We start from the raw sequence: 17,648 nt of genomic DNA, 5'->3' as shown, positions 1-17,648 counted from the left end.
TTCTCTCAAATTTGAAATTTTAGATATTGCCATTTAGACCATTTATTGGCAAGAAAAACAATTGGTCAAAATTTAAAAAAGAGTTGTAAAAGTTGTAGTCTTGTAAATAGTTACCCTGCAAGATTCACAGTCTGTCTAAAATCTCAATCTGAGACTAGGCTGCGACTAAAAACTCTAAACACCTGTCTTTAGATGAGAGCAAGTGTGGGCCTATAGTCTTTTCCAAATCTTTTCAAAGTCTTCTGTATAGCACATGTGGAGATGCTGATTTAACAAACATCTGTGAGAGTGGTCTCCATTTTTTTCCAGAGCTGTATCAGGCTCTGCATGTGAGGTGGGTGGAGAATCACTAATGCGTCTCACCTGTGCATTGTCATTAACTGATACATAAACCAGCTGGTAGTGGCTCAGAAAGCAGTCAGCCCCTTCACTTCAGAGTTGGTTAGCTGGTGGAGGTGTGCTGGGTTTTAGTGCCAAACTCTGATAGTGGATAGATTGCTGTAGTTTTTTTCCCTGCTTGGCTGCACTCAGACTGCAACATGCGGAACCTTGAGAACATGTAAGTGTATTTTTTTTTTTTACTTCTTTGTTTAACTCTACCCCCTCTCTAAATTGTGTTTTATCTGTTGAAGTTTGTTATGGAACGTGATGGCTGCAGGAATCCTCTTGGGCCAAGCAAGACCAAATATGAAGCTCAATTCACACTCAAGTAAGCCTTCATCCACTTTAAATTCCTTTATATCACCTTGTTAAGTCTGTTTGCGCTCTTCCTCACAAGCCTCTCGTCTCCACAGGCAGTGGTTTGAGGTCAGACTGTGCAGGTAATCTAATGAGGCTGTCCCTGGACGCTGCTTTAGCAGTGGGGAACCAGCTGGAGGTGGAGGCCATCAGTGAGTGTAAAATATCTGCTGACAACGATTAGTTTATCAGTGAGCGTCAAGATCCCTCATGTTTGTCTTCCCCCTCCAGATGGCACCCAGCACATTGTGTTAACCCCCAGCCTGGCTGCTCAGTGTGGATACAGCATGGAGTCTGACCCGTGGGGTAACACCAGAATCTACACGTCTCTCATGGGCTGCTATGTGGACAACAATGTATGTTATATATCAGTGAAAATTTCCTGGGTTTTATTGTGCTTTTCCAGTGAGAAAGTACACGGTATGGTCCACATATAAATGTCCGTTCACTCTGCGTGTCTCCACTACAAAAAGGCCCCCAGAGGAATTTACGAGGTCATGTATGGTTTTTGAACGTCGTAATGGATTAAACCCAGGAGACTGTGCACAAAGTCAGCAGCTGATACAGTCAGCATAAACAAAGCAGTATGACTAATTAAGCACAGCTTCTCCACTGATCATAAACATGGTGATCATGAATTAACCAGCATCGCTAACTGTGCACATAGTTTCCGGTGCTTGTTGTAAACAAAAAGATTGCTAAGTAAACACCACCTGCAGCAGCAGTACATACACACTGTACTGCTACAGAGCTACCTGTTAGCCGGCTCTGTGACTGCAGTTGGGAGAGACTGCTGCAGGAGGAATGTGCCGCTTCAACTCGATCTTACTCCTCTTAAGGAGCTGGAGAGAAAAAAGGCCCTGCTCTTCAAGAGGGAAGAAAAAAGTCAGCTCTGGAAGGCTCATATTCAAATTAGGAGCGTTTTGGAGAGTAAGATCTGCCTCATTATGGGTATTGGCCGGTAGTGGAAACAGCCCTATAGTGAGTCCGGCAGCTAATGGTGCGTTCAAGGTCACACGAATGTCAGAATTTTTGACGTTGTTCCCAGCTCCAAGTTGCAACTTTCAAGTTCCAACATTACGGTAAGAACGTGTTAGACCCGACTTAAAAAATAAAAAGCATTGCATGCAACACATGTAGCTTTCAAAATAAGAGCATATGGATGTATTGGCAGAGTCCACCGTAGAATTTACAAGACTGTAAAAATATGATGCCTTAAATAATACAGAACACTTATTCTCCACAATAATTCATTAAAAATGTGCAGCGATTAAGATGAAATGGTTGCATTAGAATGTGTCAGAAGCCACCAAATTTAGGCTTTTAGGGCAAAAAAAATTCTAGGGGAGTATGCCCCGGACCCTCTTAAGTTATGGTCTCCCAATCAAAGTCTCAGAAAATCCTGTGGGAAACACTGGTTAAAGGCTTGACACCCAGATGGACAAGAAATTGCCCAAGCAGTATGTTCAGGGGAATGACAGGAGGAGAGAGGTTTTTGGGTGCTTCATTGAGTCAGCTTCAAGTCAGTAAATTTCTTTGGCTGCAGTCGGAATTTCATGTGCAAACTTATTTTATTCATGTAAATACGTTTTTAAACAGTTAATTTAAAAACGTTTAAATAAAAATTTTGGTTCAGGCATGGAGCGGAAAAATAACTCATTGAGTTGAAATCATTTGCTGACAGCTTCGACCCCCCAGTTCAAAAATCCCATCTGCGCCCTTGTTTTCAACAGTTGATGCTATCAAAGTACTTTGACTATAAGGTTTCCATTCTAACTCATCAATGCATCTGCTGAAATGCCCCCTCATATCTCAAAGAACTACTCACCCCACAAAACACAACACCCTCCACCCACTCAAACCTCCTCCAAACACCCAGATAATGATTCTGCACCATGGGAGACCGAGTGCTTAGGGCTTACTGTGCTGCTGCCCCACGGCTGTGGAACGCCCTTCCTAACACCCTGAGGACACCACAGTCCATAGGCACTTTGAAAAAAGGATGAAGGACTTTCCTTTTCAGCAAAACCTTTGGCCCCTCCCATCCAGATGGTTTTAAGATTGTGTGTGTGTGTATATATATGTATACTTTTTGTTTTTAGCTGTTTTATCCTTTTCATAATTAGATTGTTATGCTTTTAACCTGTAGCACTTAGATTTTCTTAAATGTAAAGTGCATTACAAATTGTATTATTTGACTAATTGTTGCTGCTCTATTGTGAGGTTATCTGCTATATCTCCCAGCCCTCTGCCTCCTGTTTGGTTTGAAAATGTTACCGTTTTTAACTTCTCTTTTAAAGGTCAGAAGTTACTTTAAAATGCAATTTTTCAATTTTGAATGGCCTAGCTCTTTCCTGAACTCATCCTGACTCTGCTCCCTGAATACACCTTTTAGATCAAGTTGGGTTCTCATGAGTGAGAATAAATTATAGATCATCACATGGTGCCATTAGTCATTATCATCCTGTCTTCTGGAAGCCTGGACCACATGAACTCATGGCTGCTACAGCCGTGTCTTTAAACTTGGACTACAACAATCTTTTGCAGTTGCCTTTTTCAAAAGTGGTTAATGACAAACATGATCTTTGTATTTTGAAGCACTTTGAGTCGATGCGTTGTTGGAAATGTACTATAGAAGTAATCCGTTACTATGAAGAAGACAAATGTAGAAATTTCAGGGCTACAACTGATTTAAATTTCCATTTTATGTAACTTTATACTTCTACTTCACTACATTTTGAGGCAAATATTGTACTTTTTACTCCTCTCCATTTAGCTGACAGCTTTAGTTACTTTTCAGGTTGAGATTGAACAAAAAACATGAGGTTTAATTTAATAAAATCACTTAATTGATCATAACAGTATATTAAGTAGGTAAAATGAGCCCTGTCTTTACAAAATTAAAGCGCTTACATAAAAGCATCAATATAAAAGCTAATGTCTTTGGAATGAATATTACAATCTGAGTTATCTGAGCCATCCTGCATAATGAGTACTTTTACTTTTGATACTTTAAGTAGATTTTGATGCTGATACTTTTCACTTTTACTTCAGTTAGTTTTGAATGCAGGACTTTTACTTATAGTGGCGTGATTTCACAGTATGATATTAGTACTTTTACTAAAGTAAGAGATCTGAGTACTTCCACCTCTAGTTAATTCAAGGATATTAAATTTACAATGACAAAAAGCTGCCTCATTTTTGTGATTTAAATTGCTTCACTTCAGCTTTAAAATCGACTCCTTAATTCATAAACTTCGCCTGTCCTCGTGCATTTCTTTTCTCTTATTTTATAGGACGATACAACATTTAACATTGGCCTGAGACTCCGAATGTACGGCAAGAGTGTGTCAGACGTGGTCAGTCACGATGTGTCGCAGACTTGCAGCTACAGTCGCTGGGCCTCCAGAGAGATTCTCTGTGACAGGAGCTACATGGAGGTAGGTCACTTTAGATGGTTCTACCATCTTGCATATTTGTGGTAACAAACTCTAAAGCCAGTCTTCCCTGTTTTTAAGGTGTCAAACCACATGACTAAACCTGATCCACAAACTGAAGCCAAAGGGCAGACTCGGCATGTTAAAGACAACTCTAAGATCAACAACACTCCTGATGTACGTTGATTTCAAACTTGCATTCTTGACTTAAATTTCACCCTGCACCATTTGGCGTCCCCTTCAATAGAATTTGTTTTTCTGCTCTTCCTTATAGGCCTCTGGTGCAGCACAGGGTATCTGGAAGATGACCTTTCACACTCCAGAACCGGTTCCCATGGTGCTGAGGGAGGCTGCACAGGCCGGCTATGGTGCCATGACCACATCGACCCGTATGGTGGTGCGAAGCCCGTACAACACAGCAGAGACTTATTCAGAGGATGTAAGAAGCAACCTGATCTCCTGTGTTCATTTTAGACCAGCACAATTGCAAGATGTAAATATAAAATGTCAATATATGTCTTAATATAATGCTGCAGGGATTTTCTGGTACACAAATTGTGTTTTACATCATGCTCACAGAACCTTTATTAACCTTTTATTCTCCTTTACAATATTCATTCATTATCTTTATTCGCACTCGGGTCATGGGGGCTGGAGCCAATCCCAGCTGACATTGGGCGAGACCTGGGCAGGTCGCCAGACTATCGCAGGGCTGACATATAGTTACAGACAATCACTCTCTCATTCACACCTACGGGAAATTAAGAGTCACCAATTAAACCTAAGTGCATGTTTTTAGACTGTGGGAGGAAGCCGGAGTACTCAGAGAAAACCCACGCTGACACAGGGAGAACATGCAAACTCCACACAGAAGAGCCGCAGGCGGGAGGCAAACCGGCGACCCACTTGCTGTGAGGCGAGAGTGCTAACCACTACACCACCGTGTAGCTCTCCTTTACAATAATTAACTAGGACTGCGCGCAGTACTGAACGGGCCCTCGCAGTACACGCATGTCGGGGCATGCTGCCGTCAGGGTTTGTGCGTTACAGGGGCCAGTCTATACCACCCCTATGAATTTCATTGCCTTAAGTCTTATGGTCTGGGCACAGTGGCACTTATTAAATTAAACTGCCGCCAGAGCGCCACCTAGGGGCCGATCAATAAAACCTTCGAGGGTTATCCTCAGGAGGGCATTGACAATAAGTATAGCAAGTTTGGTGTTAATCCGACCAACCGATTTGGAGATATAAAATACTTCAATTTAAAGAGCGCCACCTAGTGGTCATCACCCAAAATTTTGCACAGATCCTCAGGGGCTCATAGGGAAGTAGTAACCTGAGTTTCATGTCATTCAGACACACCAATGTGGAGATATGCAACACTTCGTGTTTTGTGTTGGAAATAGCGCCACCTGCAGGAAGTTGTTATTTAATAACTTGAGTATTATTTGGGTAATCAAAATTCTTTTAATAACTTTTTGTCATGAGGGTCCATAGATGCTGTGTGCAAAGTTTGGTGCAAAACGATGAAATTGCCTAGGAGGAGTTCGAAAAAGTAGGTTTGCGACATTTCGCGAATTTGCGGAAAAAAACTCCAGGCGAAAATGGGCGTGGCTTATATAACGAGATTCAGCACAACTCAGTGAACGCGTGGATATACGTTTTTTGAATGTGCGATGAAGTATGTGGGAGTTATTAACCAAAACACACTTTCCTTTATTATAGCGCCACCTAGTGGTGAAAATTCAGGATGACAATAGATTATAAAATTTTTCACCATGTGTGACTTATATTTAAAGTTTCATGAGTTTTGGGGTATGTTCAGGCAGTGAAATATGCGATCATTTGGGAAGAAGAATAATAAAAACTAGGACTGCGCGCAGTACTGAACGGGCCCTCGCAGTCCACGCGTGTCGGGGCATGCTTCCGTCGGGGTTTGTGCGTTACAGGGGCCAGTCTACACCACCCCTATGAATTTCATTGCCTTAAGTCTTATGGTCTGGGCACAGTGGCATTTATTAAATTAAACTGCCGCCAGCGCGCCACCTAGGGGCCGATCAATAAAACCTTCAAGGGTTATCCTCAGGAGGGCATTGACAATAAGTATACCAAGTTTGGTGTTAATCCGACCAACCGACTTGGAGATATAAAATACTTGAATTTAAAGAGCGCCACCTAGTGGTCATCGGCCATAATTTTGCACAGAGCCTCAGGGGCTCATGGGGAAGTAGTAACCTGAGTTTCATGTCATTCAGACACACCAATGTGGAGATATGCAACACTTTGTGTTTTGTGTTGATAATAGCGCCACCTGCAGGAAGTTGTTATTTAATAACTTGAGTATTCTTTGGGTAATCAAAATTCTTTTAATAACTTTTTGTTATGAGGGTCCATAGATGCTGTGTGCAAAGTTTGGTGCAAAACGATGAAATTGCCTAGGAGGAGTTCGAAAAAGTAGGTTTGCGACATTTCGCGAATTTGCGAAAAAAAACGGTAGGCGAAAATGGGAGTGGCCTATATCACGAGATTCAGCACAACTCAGTGAACGCGTGGATATGAGTTTTTTGAATGTGCGATAAAGTATGTGGGAGTTATTAGCCAAAACGCACTTTCCTTTATTATAGCGCCACCTAGTGGTGGAAATTCAGGATGACAATAGATTATAAAATTTTTCACCAGGTGTGACTTATATTTAAAGTTTCATGAGTTTTGGGGTATGTTCAGGCAGTGAAATATGCGATCATTTGGGAAGAAGAATAATAATAAAAATAACTAGGACTGCGCGCAGTACTGAACGGGCCCTCGCAGTACACGCGTGTCGGGGCATGCTGCCGTCAGGGTTTGTGCGTTACAGGGGCCAGTCTATACCACCCCTATGAATTTCATTGCCTTAAGTCTTATGGTCTGTGCACAGTGGCACTTATTAAAATAAACTGCCACCAGAGCGCCACCTAGGGGCCAATCAATAAAACCTTCAAGGGTTATCCTCAGGAGGGCATTGACAATAAGTATACCAAGTTTGGCGGTAATCCGACCAACCGATGTAGAGATATAAAATACTTCAATTTAAAGAGCGCCACCTAGTGGTCATCGGCCAAAATTTTGCAGCGAGCCTCAGGGGCTCATGGGGAAGTAGTTACCTGAGTTTCATGTCATTCAGACACAACAACGTGGAGATATGCAACACTTTGTGTTATGTGTTGAAAATAGCGCCACCTGCAGGAAGTTGTTATTTAATAACTTGAGTATTATTTGGGTAATCAAAATTCTTTTAATAACTTTTTGTCATGAGGGTCCATAGATGCTGTGTGCAAAGTTTGGTGCAAAACGATGAAATTGCCTAGGAGGAGTTCGAAAAAGTAGGTTTGCGACATTTTGCGAATTTGCGGAAAAAAACGGTAGGCGAAAATGGGCGTGGCCTATACCACGAGATTCAGCACAACTCAGTGAACGCGTGGGTATAAGTTTTTTGAATGTGCGATAAAGTATGTGGAAGTTATTAGCCAAAACGCACTTTCCTTTATTATAGCGCCACCTAGTGGTGAAAATTCAGGATGACAATAGATTATAAAATTTTCCACCAGGTGTGACTTATATTTAAAGTTTCATGAGTTTTGGAGTATGTTCAGGCAGTGAAAAATGCGATCATTTGGGAAGAAGAATAAAAAAAAAAATAATAATAATAATAATAATAAATAATCATTCGAAATACAATAGGGACCTCGCAGGTCGTTGCCTGCTCGGGCCCTAAAAATAAATAATCATTCGAAATACAATAGGGACCTCGCAGGTCGTTGCCTGCTCGGGCCCTAACTAGGACTGCGCGCAGTACTGAACGGGCCCTCGCAGTACACGCGTGTCGGGGCATGCTGCCGTCGGGGTTTGTGCGTTACAGGGGCCAGTCTATACCACCCCTATGAATTTCATTGCCTTAAGTCTTATGGTCTGGGCACAGTGGCATTTTTTTAATTAAACTGCCGCCAGAGCGCCACCTAGGGGCCGATCAATAAAACCTTCAAGGGTTATCCTCAGGAGGTCATTGACAATAAGTATACCAAGTTTGGTGTTAATCTGACCAACCGATTTGGAGATATAAATTACTTCAATTTAAAGAGCGCCACCTAGTGGTCATCGGCCAAAATTTTTCAGCGAGCCTCAGGGGCTCATGGGGAAGTAGGAACCTGAGTTTCATGTCATTCAGACACACCAATGTGGAGATATGCAACATTTCGTGTTTTGTGTTGAAAATAGCGCCACCTGCAGGAAGTTGTTATTTAATAACTTGAGTATTCTTTGGGTAATCAAAATTCTTTTAATAACTTTTTGTCAGGAGGGTCCATAGATGCTCTGTGCAAAGTTTGGTGCAAAACGATGAAATTGCCTAGGAGGAGTTCGAAAAAGTAGGTTTGCGACATTTCGCGAATTTGCGAAAAAAAACTCCAGGCGAAAATGGGAGTGGCTTATATCACGAGATTCAGCACAACTCAGTGAACGCGTGGATATAAGTTTTTTGAATGTGCGATAAAGTATGTGGGAGTTATTAGGCAAAACGCACTTTCCTTTATTCTAGCGCCACCTAGTGGCGAAAATTCAGGATGACAATAGATTATAAAATTTTTCACCATGTGTGACTTATATTTAAAGTTTCATGAGTTTTGGGGTATGTTCAGGCAGTGAAAAATGCGATCATTTCGTCACGAGAATAAAAAAAATAATAATAAACTAGGACTGCGCGCAGTACTAAACGGGCCCTCGCAGTACACGCGTGTCGGGGCATGCTTCCGTCGGGGTTTGTGCGTTACAGGGGCCAGTCTATACCACCCCTATGAATTTCATTGCCTTAAGTCTTATGGTCTGGGCACAGTGGCATTTATTAAATTAAACTGCCACCAGAGCGCCACCTAGGGGCCGATCGATAAAATCTTCAAGGGTTATCCTCAGGAGGGCATTGACAATAAGTATACCAAGTTTGGTGTTAATCCAACCAACCGATTTGGAGATATAAAATACTTCAATTTAAAGAGCGCCACCTAGTGGTAATCGTCCAAAATTTAGCAGCGAGCCTCAGGGGCTCATGGGGAAGTAGTAACCTGAGTTTCATGTCATTCAGACACACCAATGTGGAGATATGCAACACTTTGTGTTTTGTGTTGAAAATAGCGCCACCTGCAGGAAGTTGTTATTTAATAACTTGAGTATTCTTTGGGTAATCAAAATTCTTTTAATAACTTTTTGTCATGAGGGTCCATAGATGCTGTGTGCAAAGTTTGGTGCAAAACGATGAAATTGCCTAGGAGGAGTTCGAAAAAGTAGGTTTGCGACATTTCGCGAATTTGCGAAAAAAAACGGTAGGCGAAAATGGGAGTGGCCTATATCACGAGATTCAGCACAACTCAGTGAACGTGTGGATATAAGTTTTTTGAATGTGCGATAAAGTATGTGGAAGTTATTAGCCTAAACGCACTTTCCTTTATTATAGCGCCACCTAGTGGTGGAAATTCAGGATGACAATAGATTATAAAATTTTTCACCATGTGTGACTTATATTTAAAGTTTCATGAGTTTTGGGGTATGTTCAGGCAGTGAAATATGCGATCATTTGGGAAGAAGAATAATAATAAAAAAAAAAATAATAAATAATCATTCGAAATACAATAGGGACCTCGCAGGTCGTTGCCTGCTCGGGCCCTAATAATAAACGGACCAATTTCAATAGGGTCCTCGCACCGTTAGTGCTCGGTCCCTAATAAAAAGAATAATCATTCGAAATACAATAGGGACCTCGCAGGTCGTTGCCTGCTCGGGCCCTAATAATAACAAGGGTTGTCCTCAAGAGGGCATTGACAATAAGTACACCAAATTTGGTGTTAATCCAACCAACCGATTTGAAGATATAAAATACTTCAATTTAAAGAGCGCCACCTAGTGGTAATCGTCCAAAATTTTGCAGCGAGCCTCAGGGGCTCATGGGGAAGTAGTAACCTGAGTTTCATGTCATTCAGACACACCAATGAGGAGATATGCAACATTTCGTGTTTTGTGTTGAAAATAGCGCCACCTGCAGGAAGTTGTTATTTAATAACTTGAGTATTCTTTGGGTAATCAAAATTCTTTTAATAACTTTTTGTCATGAGGGTCCATAGATGCTGTGTGCAAAGTTTGGTGCAAAACGATGAAATTGCCTAGGAGGAGTTCGAAAAAGTAGGTTTGCGACATTTCGCGAATTTGCGGAAAAAAACTCTAGGCGAAAATGGGAGTGGCCTATATCACGAGATTCAGCACAACTCAGTGAACGCGTGGATATAAGTTTTTTGAATGTGCGATAAAGTATGTGGGAGTTATTAGCCAAAACGCACTTTCCTTTATTATAGCGCCACCTAGTGGTGGAAATTCAGGATGACAATAGATTATAAAATTTTTCACCAGGTGTGACTTATATTTAAAGTTTCATGAGTTTTGGGGTATGTTCAGGCAGTGAAATATGCAATCATTTGGGAAGAAGAATAAAAATAATAAAAATAATAATAAATAAACATTCGAAATACAATAGGGACCTCGCAGGTCGTTGCCTGCTCGGGCCCTAATAAATAAACATTCGAAATACAATAGGGACCTCGCAGGTCGTTGCCTGCTCGGGCCCTAATTAAAATGGCCTCTCGCACATTCTAATGCCACTATTCCATCTTAAGCATTGCATTTTTAATTGATTTAATCCTTTACAATAATTAATTAAAAATGCAATTAAGATGGAATAGTGGCATTAGAATGTGCGAGAGGCCACCAAATTTAGGCTTTAGGGCAAAAATTTCGGACAAAAAAAATCCTGTGGGAAACACTGGTTCTAAAAGCTTGACAGACTGGACAGATAAGAAATTGATCAGCAGTATGTTCAGGGTGATGAAAAGAGGAGAGATGTTTTTGGGTCCTTCATTGAGTCAGCTTCAAGTCAGTAAATTTCTTTGGCTGCACTGGGAATTTCATGTACAAACTTCTTTTATGTATGTAAATACTTTTGTTTTACACTACACTAAACGTTTAAATAAAACCTATTTTGGTTCAGGTATGGAACGGAAAAATAACTCATTGAGTTGAAATCATTTGCTGACAGCTTTGTCCCCCCCAGTTCAAAAATCCCATCTGCGCCCCTGTTCTACATACTTAAGAAGATAAATCTTTGTTAGATATTTGCAAAAAATTATACAATCCTTATATATTTTCCATTGAGATGTATTAAAATGAAATGTCCCTCTTATTGGGGCAATATCAGTCAAAATCTCAATTAGGTGGCTGGAGTCCCAATGGAAGTGTTCAGAGTCAGCGCCTACTACAAGGCTCCACATGGTCTGAGTGTGGTGAACCTGGCAGCTGCTTGTCCCACAGGTGAGTCTTAAACACTGTGTGGATATCACAGTAAACATTAGCTTGTTGCACAGTTTCATCAACGGTTGCTTTTATCATTAACAGGTGGCGTCCTCTTCAGCAACGACTTGATCTCTTGGCACGTCCCTCGCCACGTCACGCCTCTGGTGGACGGCAGCGTTAAAGTCCTAGAGATGCACATGGGCATCAACGGGCAGCGGCTGGACAGATCCCGGATGGCGGCGCGGGGGTACACGCTGTCCACCACAGACTTCCACATCGTCATTGAAATCCCAGTGGGATCGCCTGACGGCTACTTCAAGGTTGGAAAGTCCCTCCTAAGAAATGCAAGAGTCACTCGTCCATTTGCATGTTTTATTAAAATGTCATGAATAATTGCAGAGCCATGCCCCAGATTACCAGTACCACATCACCTACATCGTGGAGCCCATGCTGGAGGTACTGTGAAGGGCCGACGACAGCCAAGAGGACACCAGATACAAGGTTCTGTTCCCCATCACCACCCCGCTAATGCCGCGACCTCCCCACGTCCAAGACAGTAAGGCCCCTTTTCTGGTGCATTCTCTGGAGTTCCAGTCTCATGGAAAAAGGTGCAAACCAGCTGCTTTCTGTCTCTCAGATACTGTTCCAGAGGACCGAGTGTTCAACGTTCACTTGGGGACTTTCCTTCAAGATGTGGAGCTGAGAAACATCACCTTCTCCACCGGGGTTCTAACTGTTGACGAGGTTAAAGCCAGAGGCTTCCACCTCCAGGAGCACAGCTTCCCCAACGGAAACAAGAACTTCTCTCTACAAGTGCCCTTCGACGCAGATGTTGTCCTGAAACATGTATGAAAATGCAGACTTAAAACATCATTTGGGGGGAAAAAAAACTATTTTCACCCTTTGTGCAGTTTAGTTTGTTTTTTGCTACACTGTAAAAAGAAATCTGTTTACGTTAAAATACTGGCAGCTGTGGTTGCCAGAACTTCATCATTAAAAAAACAGCAAACTTTAATTTAGATTGACTAGTGCCTTTATTTTTAGGTAAGTAATTGTGTCCTTGTGACATGGTATTTCATTTTACATGAAGAAAAAAACTACTACTCCTTGATATACAGTTATTAAAAGCATCCACTATGGTGATCCTTCTTTTAATTGTATGCCCTATTTCTGATGCAGTGTTACTGTAATTTCTACAAACTTTTTTTTTTTTTTTTTTACAGTAGTTTTAATAGTTCCTGTGGTTAAAAGTCACAAGAGTTGACAATTTCATGCTGTCTCCTTTTTTCTGTATCATAACTAAATCATTATCAAGGAAATATTTGGTTTATATTTTTCTTTGCTTCAGAACAGCTTGTTTGTCTATATTCTGAAGTGTCATCAGTGATTAATTTTTTTTTTAAATCTACAGAATCCTGAACTCTTGGTTACATCCTACTTCCTCCCTCTGACATTTGGATTCATCATCCTGCCTGAAGAAACTCCTTTCTCTCACCCAGTGGAGGTGGAGGCATCTCTGCAGGATGTTGGTGAGATCATCCTGGCCTATTAAAAGAATCCAACCTGGGTTGGAATAATCAGATTTGGAAACCCTAGGTTTACCTTTCCAGTACTGAACATTCATCTTTCATGCCATTTTTTTCTGTAAGCAACATTGGATTGGGCAGTCGCAAGAACAATGTGTTGGGCAAAGGCAGTTTGAGATTAATTATCCTGGAAATGGGAGTTTAGTTTGTGTAATCCACCTGCATCCTCCAGATTTCAGCAGCTTCCTGTAGGTTAAAGGGCAAAACCATTTAAGTTGAAAGAGAAGTAAAAACTGACCAGGCAAGAGGGGAAAGATGGTTAAACCCTGATTTTTACGACGCTTGTCTATTTGTATCTGCACATTTCTCCTAAATTCACCAATAATTCACATTCGATCACACCTTAAATTTTTATATTTTTGCATTGCAACTCCAATGTAATTTATAACTAGGTGGATTTGGTAAACATTGTGTGAACCTCTCGTGGTATCTTGCAAAACTTGTTTAATTTTGAGAAAACTGCCTTTAAAGATCTGCATTGTAAAATTCCACAAGGCTTCACTTCAGTAGCATTTAAACAAGATTTGCAGAGCACTGATTTACACATGATGCTATACAAAATGTAATTACAGTCAAACAAAATTGCAGAAATCATGATGAAACTTCTCCAGTTTTCTTGCATCAAGTTGACACCTGCAGTGTCTTAAAACGCACTAAAGTCTATTTCTCTAATGGGATTTTATTTCCTCCAGATCCATCATACGGTTTCTTCTACCAAGCAGAAGATTATCCAGTAGTGGCCTATCTGCAGCCTCTATTTTGAGGCGGAGCTGATGGAGTCTACTGACCCACAGCTGGAGCTCATTCTGGAGAACTGTTGGGCTACGCTTCATGAAGACCGGACATCTCTGCCCAGCTGGGACATCATTGTGGACGGGTAATGACTAGCATTACCTTACACAACACTTAAAGTTTACTGCACTACATGTGTCTTGTGAGTAAGTAAATGCCACTTTGATGGCTGCTAGAATGCACTCGGAGACAGTTGTGGAAGAAGTATTCAGATCCCTTACTTCAATAAAAGTACTAATACCATTTAGTTTTGCATTCAAAACTTACTAAAGTAAGTGTACAAATGTATCAAAATGTACTTAAAGTATCAAAAGTAAAAGTAGCTGTTATGCAGAATGGACCCACTCAGATTGTTGTATATATTTCAAATATACTATTAGATTATTTGTAATGATGCATTTTTGTAAGCAGCATTTTACTGTTGTCCAGGTAAGGTTCATTTTAACTACTTCATATGCTGTTATGGTTTAATCAATAAAAATGCATAATCATTTTGTATTCACCTTTTTTTTTTTTTTTTTTTTTTTTTTTCCATGTTAAATCTTGACCAGAAAAGTAACTAGTAACTAAAGCTGTCAGCTAAATGTAGTGGAGTAGAAGCATAAAGTTGCATAAAATGGAAATGCTCAAGTAAATGTTTGAGGTACTTGTACTTTTCTTAAGTACAGTACTTCAGTAAATGTACTTGGTTACATTCCACCACTGCACAGAGCTTTGTTCTTCCTTTAGCTGTGAGAATCGTGAGGACGGCTACATGACAGTTTTCCATCCTGTTTCGAGTGACGCCAGGGTTTTAGTCCCATCCCACTTCAAACGCTTCTCTATGAAAATGTTCACCTTCACTAAAGATGAGGAGGTTCTTCATAACGAGGTAAAGACTTGTGTCCATCTAAAGGAGATGTCTAACTGGCCCCAGCAGCTGTATTAACTATGACTCCTGTCCGTCCACAGGTTTATGTCCACTGTGATGCAGTCATTTGTGACACAAACAGCCAAGCTGATGGTTCCTGCAGAGGTCAGTGTGTGCATGCTGAAGGCCTGGGTAACTCAAGGTATCAAGCGATAAAAGGAGGACTAAAAAGGGGTCTGTCTGCACAAGCTTTAGTCAAAATAAATATGTACAGTTGCTGACCTTTTTTGTCTTGTTTCCAGAGCGACGAAGCACCGACTCAACCAACCAAATGCAACTCTCCTCTGGACCTATTCTATACACTTCGTCAAAACTCCAAATAAAAGACAAATTATCTTAATTAGTTGGTAAATTTTTGGCATTGAGTCCTTCATGACCTCTAGCACTCCTGCTCCGTAGAACTGTTGTAGCTCAACAAAAGGTGACTTTATGTAAACTGACATGCACTTGCAGCTGCAAGAGGCATTTCTTTTTATAAATGGTTTATTCAAACTTTGCTATGTGGGTTGCCTAGGAATGAGAGTAAAGGCCCATGTGCAAACCCTTCCATCCTCCATATGTGCCAGATAATACACATATCCTGTACGATTGTCAATAATTTTACAGGCACAACTAACAAGGGATTTAATCCAGAGTTGGTTAACGTGCTTCTGTGTTTGGTTGGAATCTGTAGTCTGCAACACAGTTATTGACCAGGACTTTTAAAAAATGCAAATAAGGTAGGAAAGGTGTCTGGTGTTATCAAGTTGGTGAAAAATAAGTTAAATGTGGATACTATGTTGCCACAGAGGAAATGATAACTCATCTGTTTTGTGACTGTACCCTTAACTAAAGTTATTAAACAACTTTATGCCAAGAACATGTTTATTTGCAATATTCCATATACATATACCAGCATATTTGCAGAACAAAAACCCAACCTTAGTCTTCACATCCTACTTGAAATCCTACCTGGAACACTGATAGTGCACAAACCAAAGCTGTGAAACTAGAGACTTATGTAATAAATTTGTCCAATTTATTTTTTTCTTTATGCTTTTATCTACCTTGAGCTTCACTCCATTGTTAGAATAGTAAGCCTGTTTTATTTTAGCATTCTATAAAATATTTTTTTTAAAGTGAAAAACCCATAAACGTTGGAGGGATGTGGTCCGATGTCAGAATAAAATGTGTTAATATATCCATTGTAGCGACCAGCCGTCAGGATGACATCACCGTCCTCGGCCTGCCTGTCAACACTTCATTCATGCTTTTAAAAGGAATACGCTGTAGTTTTTGATGCTATTCAGTCTGGTGTTATGCTACTTAAAAGCTCCATTACATCTGAACTGACCTTTTTTTTTTTAAATTAGACCCTGCTGACACTAGTGTTGGTCAAATCTGTTTTTCTACTAAAGTAATTACTGTAGTATATGTGCTTTATTTCAAAAGGACATGATCTGTTCCGAGTGTAGTCTTACTGGAATAGCTTCACTCCAGACTTGAACTGGAAGAAAATCTGGTGCCTTCCTTCTAAATATCTGATTATAAATAAGATTAAAGAACTGTCTTTTAAAATGATTCATAGGTTTTATCCCTGCAATTTTTTTCTACATAGATATACAAAGGACATTGACTGCCCATTCTGCAAACAATGTGAAGAAGATATTTGTCATCTATTCTGGTCCTGTCCTTATGTTTTCTGGCAAGATGTACATTCATTTCCCAGAATATTTTATCTGGTCTTACATATATAAATGTACCGTTAGGGTTCCTCTCCTATGAACAACAAAGATAAATTTTTCTGAAAAAACTAAAGCTGTCAGCTAAATGTAGGGGTAAAAAGTTCAATATTTCCCTCTAAATGTAGTGAAGTAGAAGTATAAAGTTGCATAAATTAAAATACTCAAAGTACAAGTACCTCAAAATTGTACAGTACTTGAGTTAATGTACCTAGTAACATTTCACCACTGGAATACACTGTACTGGATTGGGACTGAACTGTTTGGGGTTGTCAGAAAAATATGACATGAATCTTTGTCTAGTGGACTAAACTCACTGTAGAACAAGTGTATGGGTTTAACATTTGAAAGCGTCAATTTTTTATGGTCCATTTGTATTTGCAGTTTGTTTTTGGGGACATTTTTTGCTTCTTGCTGTATTATGGTTTGGAGCTATTGCCTTAGCACTTTATTTGTTGATGTTTGACAGCCCTCTTCAGTCAAGTGTCAAACCTGCCCAATCCTCATTCGGTCACTGTTCTGGAAATAGTTTGTGATCATAAATGTTGAAATGTAGCTCAATTGATAGTCTTCAAGTTTAAATATGGCAACTTCTGATCAACCCATATTAAATCCAGGCTTAAAATGTCAATTTATGACATTTTACAACCCATCCAGCTCTGGTTTAAACCACACCCACAACAATACATTTTTTCCCAGTGTGCTGTCTTACATTTGTATCCAGCCCCTCTATGCAAACTAATGTTCATTTAGACCCATTAGTATTTTTAACAGACCAATTTAGACTATTGAGCTGTGTCATTTTCAATATAAGGCTCAAATATGTAAGTGTTATTTTCTTTGGCAGTGGGCAAGAAAAAGGAAATAAAATATTCATAATCATAGTGTATAATCACCAATCACCCAAAATGAGCCCTTCATAGGGAGCAGGTCTTGTTCTACAGTAGCCCATTAGGGACAATCCAAAATACTGGCTCTAGAGATGGCCTTGTGTTTTTAACATTCCCTGAAGGCCGCAGTAGAGTCGACACGCTTTGAGCAGAAGTGTTGAGCAGAGGGTTAATCACTAGATGGCACTAAATCCTACAAACTGCTCCTTGAA

The 17,648-nt window shown here is 40.3% G+C and overlaps 1 pseudogene; it reads left to right on the top strand.

Moving 5' to 3' along the window:
• The first annotated feature begins 419 nt into the window (after positions 1-419).
• Positions 420-15,568, top strand: LOC131991538 (uncharacterized; annotated as a pseudogene).
• Positions 15,569-17,648: the final 2,080 nt, after the last annotated feature.

This window comes from Centropristis striata, chromosome 18, assembly GCF_030273125.1.
Source record: "Centropristis striata isolate RG_2023a ecotype Rhode Island chromosome 18, C.striata_1.0, whole genome shotgun sequence".
In the NCBI taxonomy this organism is placed as follows: Eukaryota; Metazoa; Chordata; class Actinopteri; order Perciformes; family Serranidae; genus Centropristis; species Centropristis striata.
Note: the sequence above shows the minus strand (reverse complement) of the source record. Positions and strands in the feature narration are given on the sequence as shown.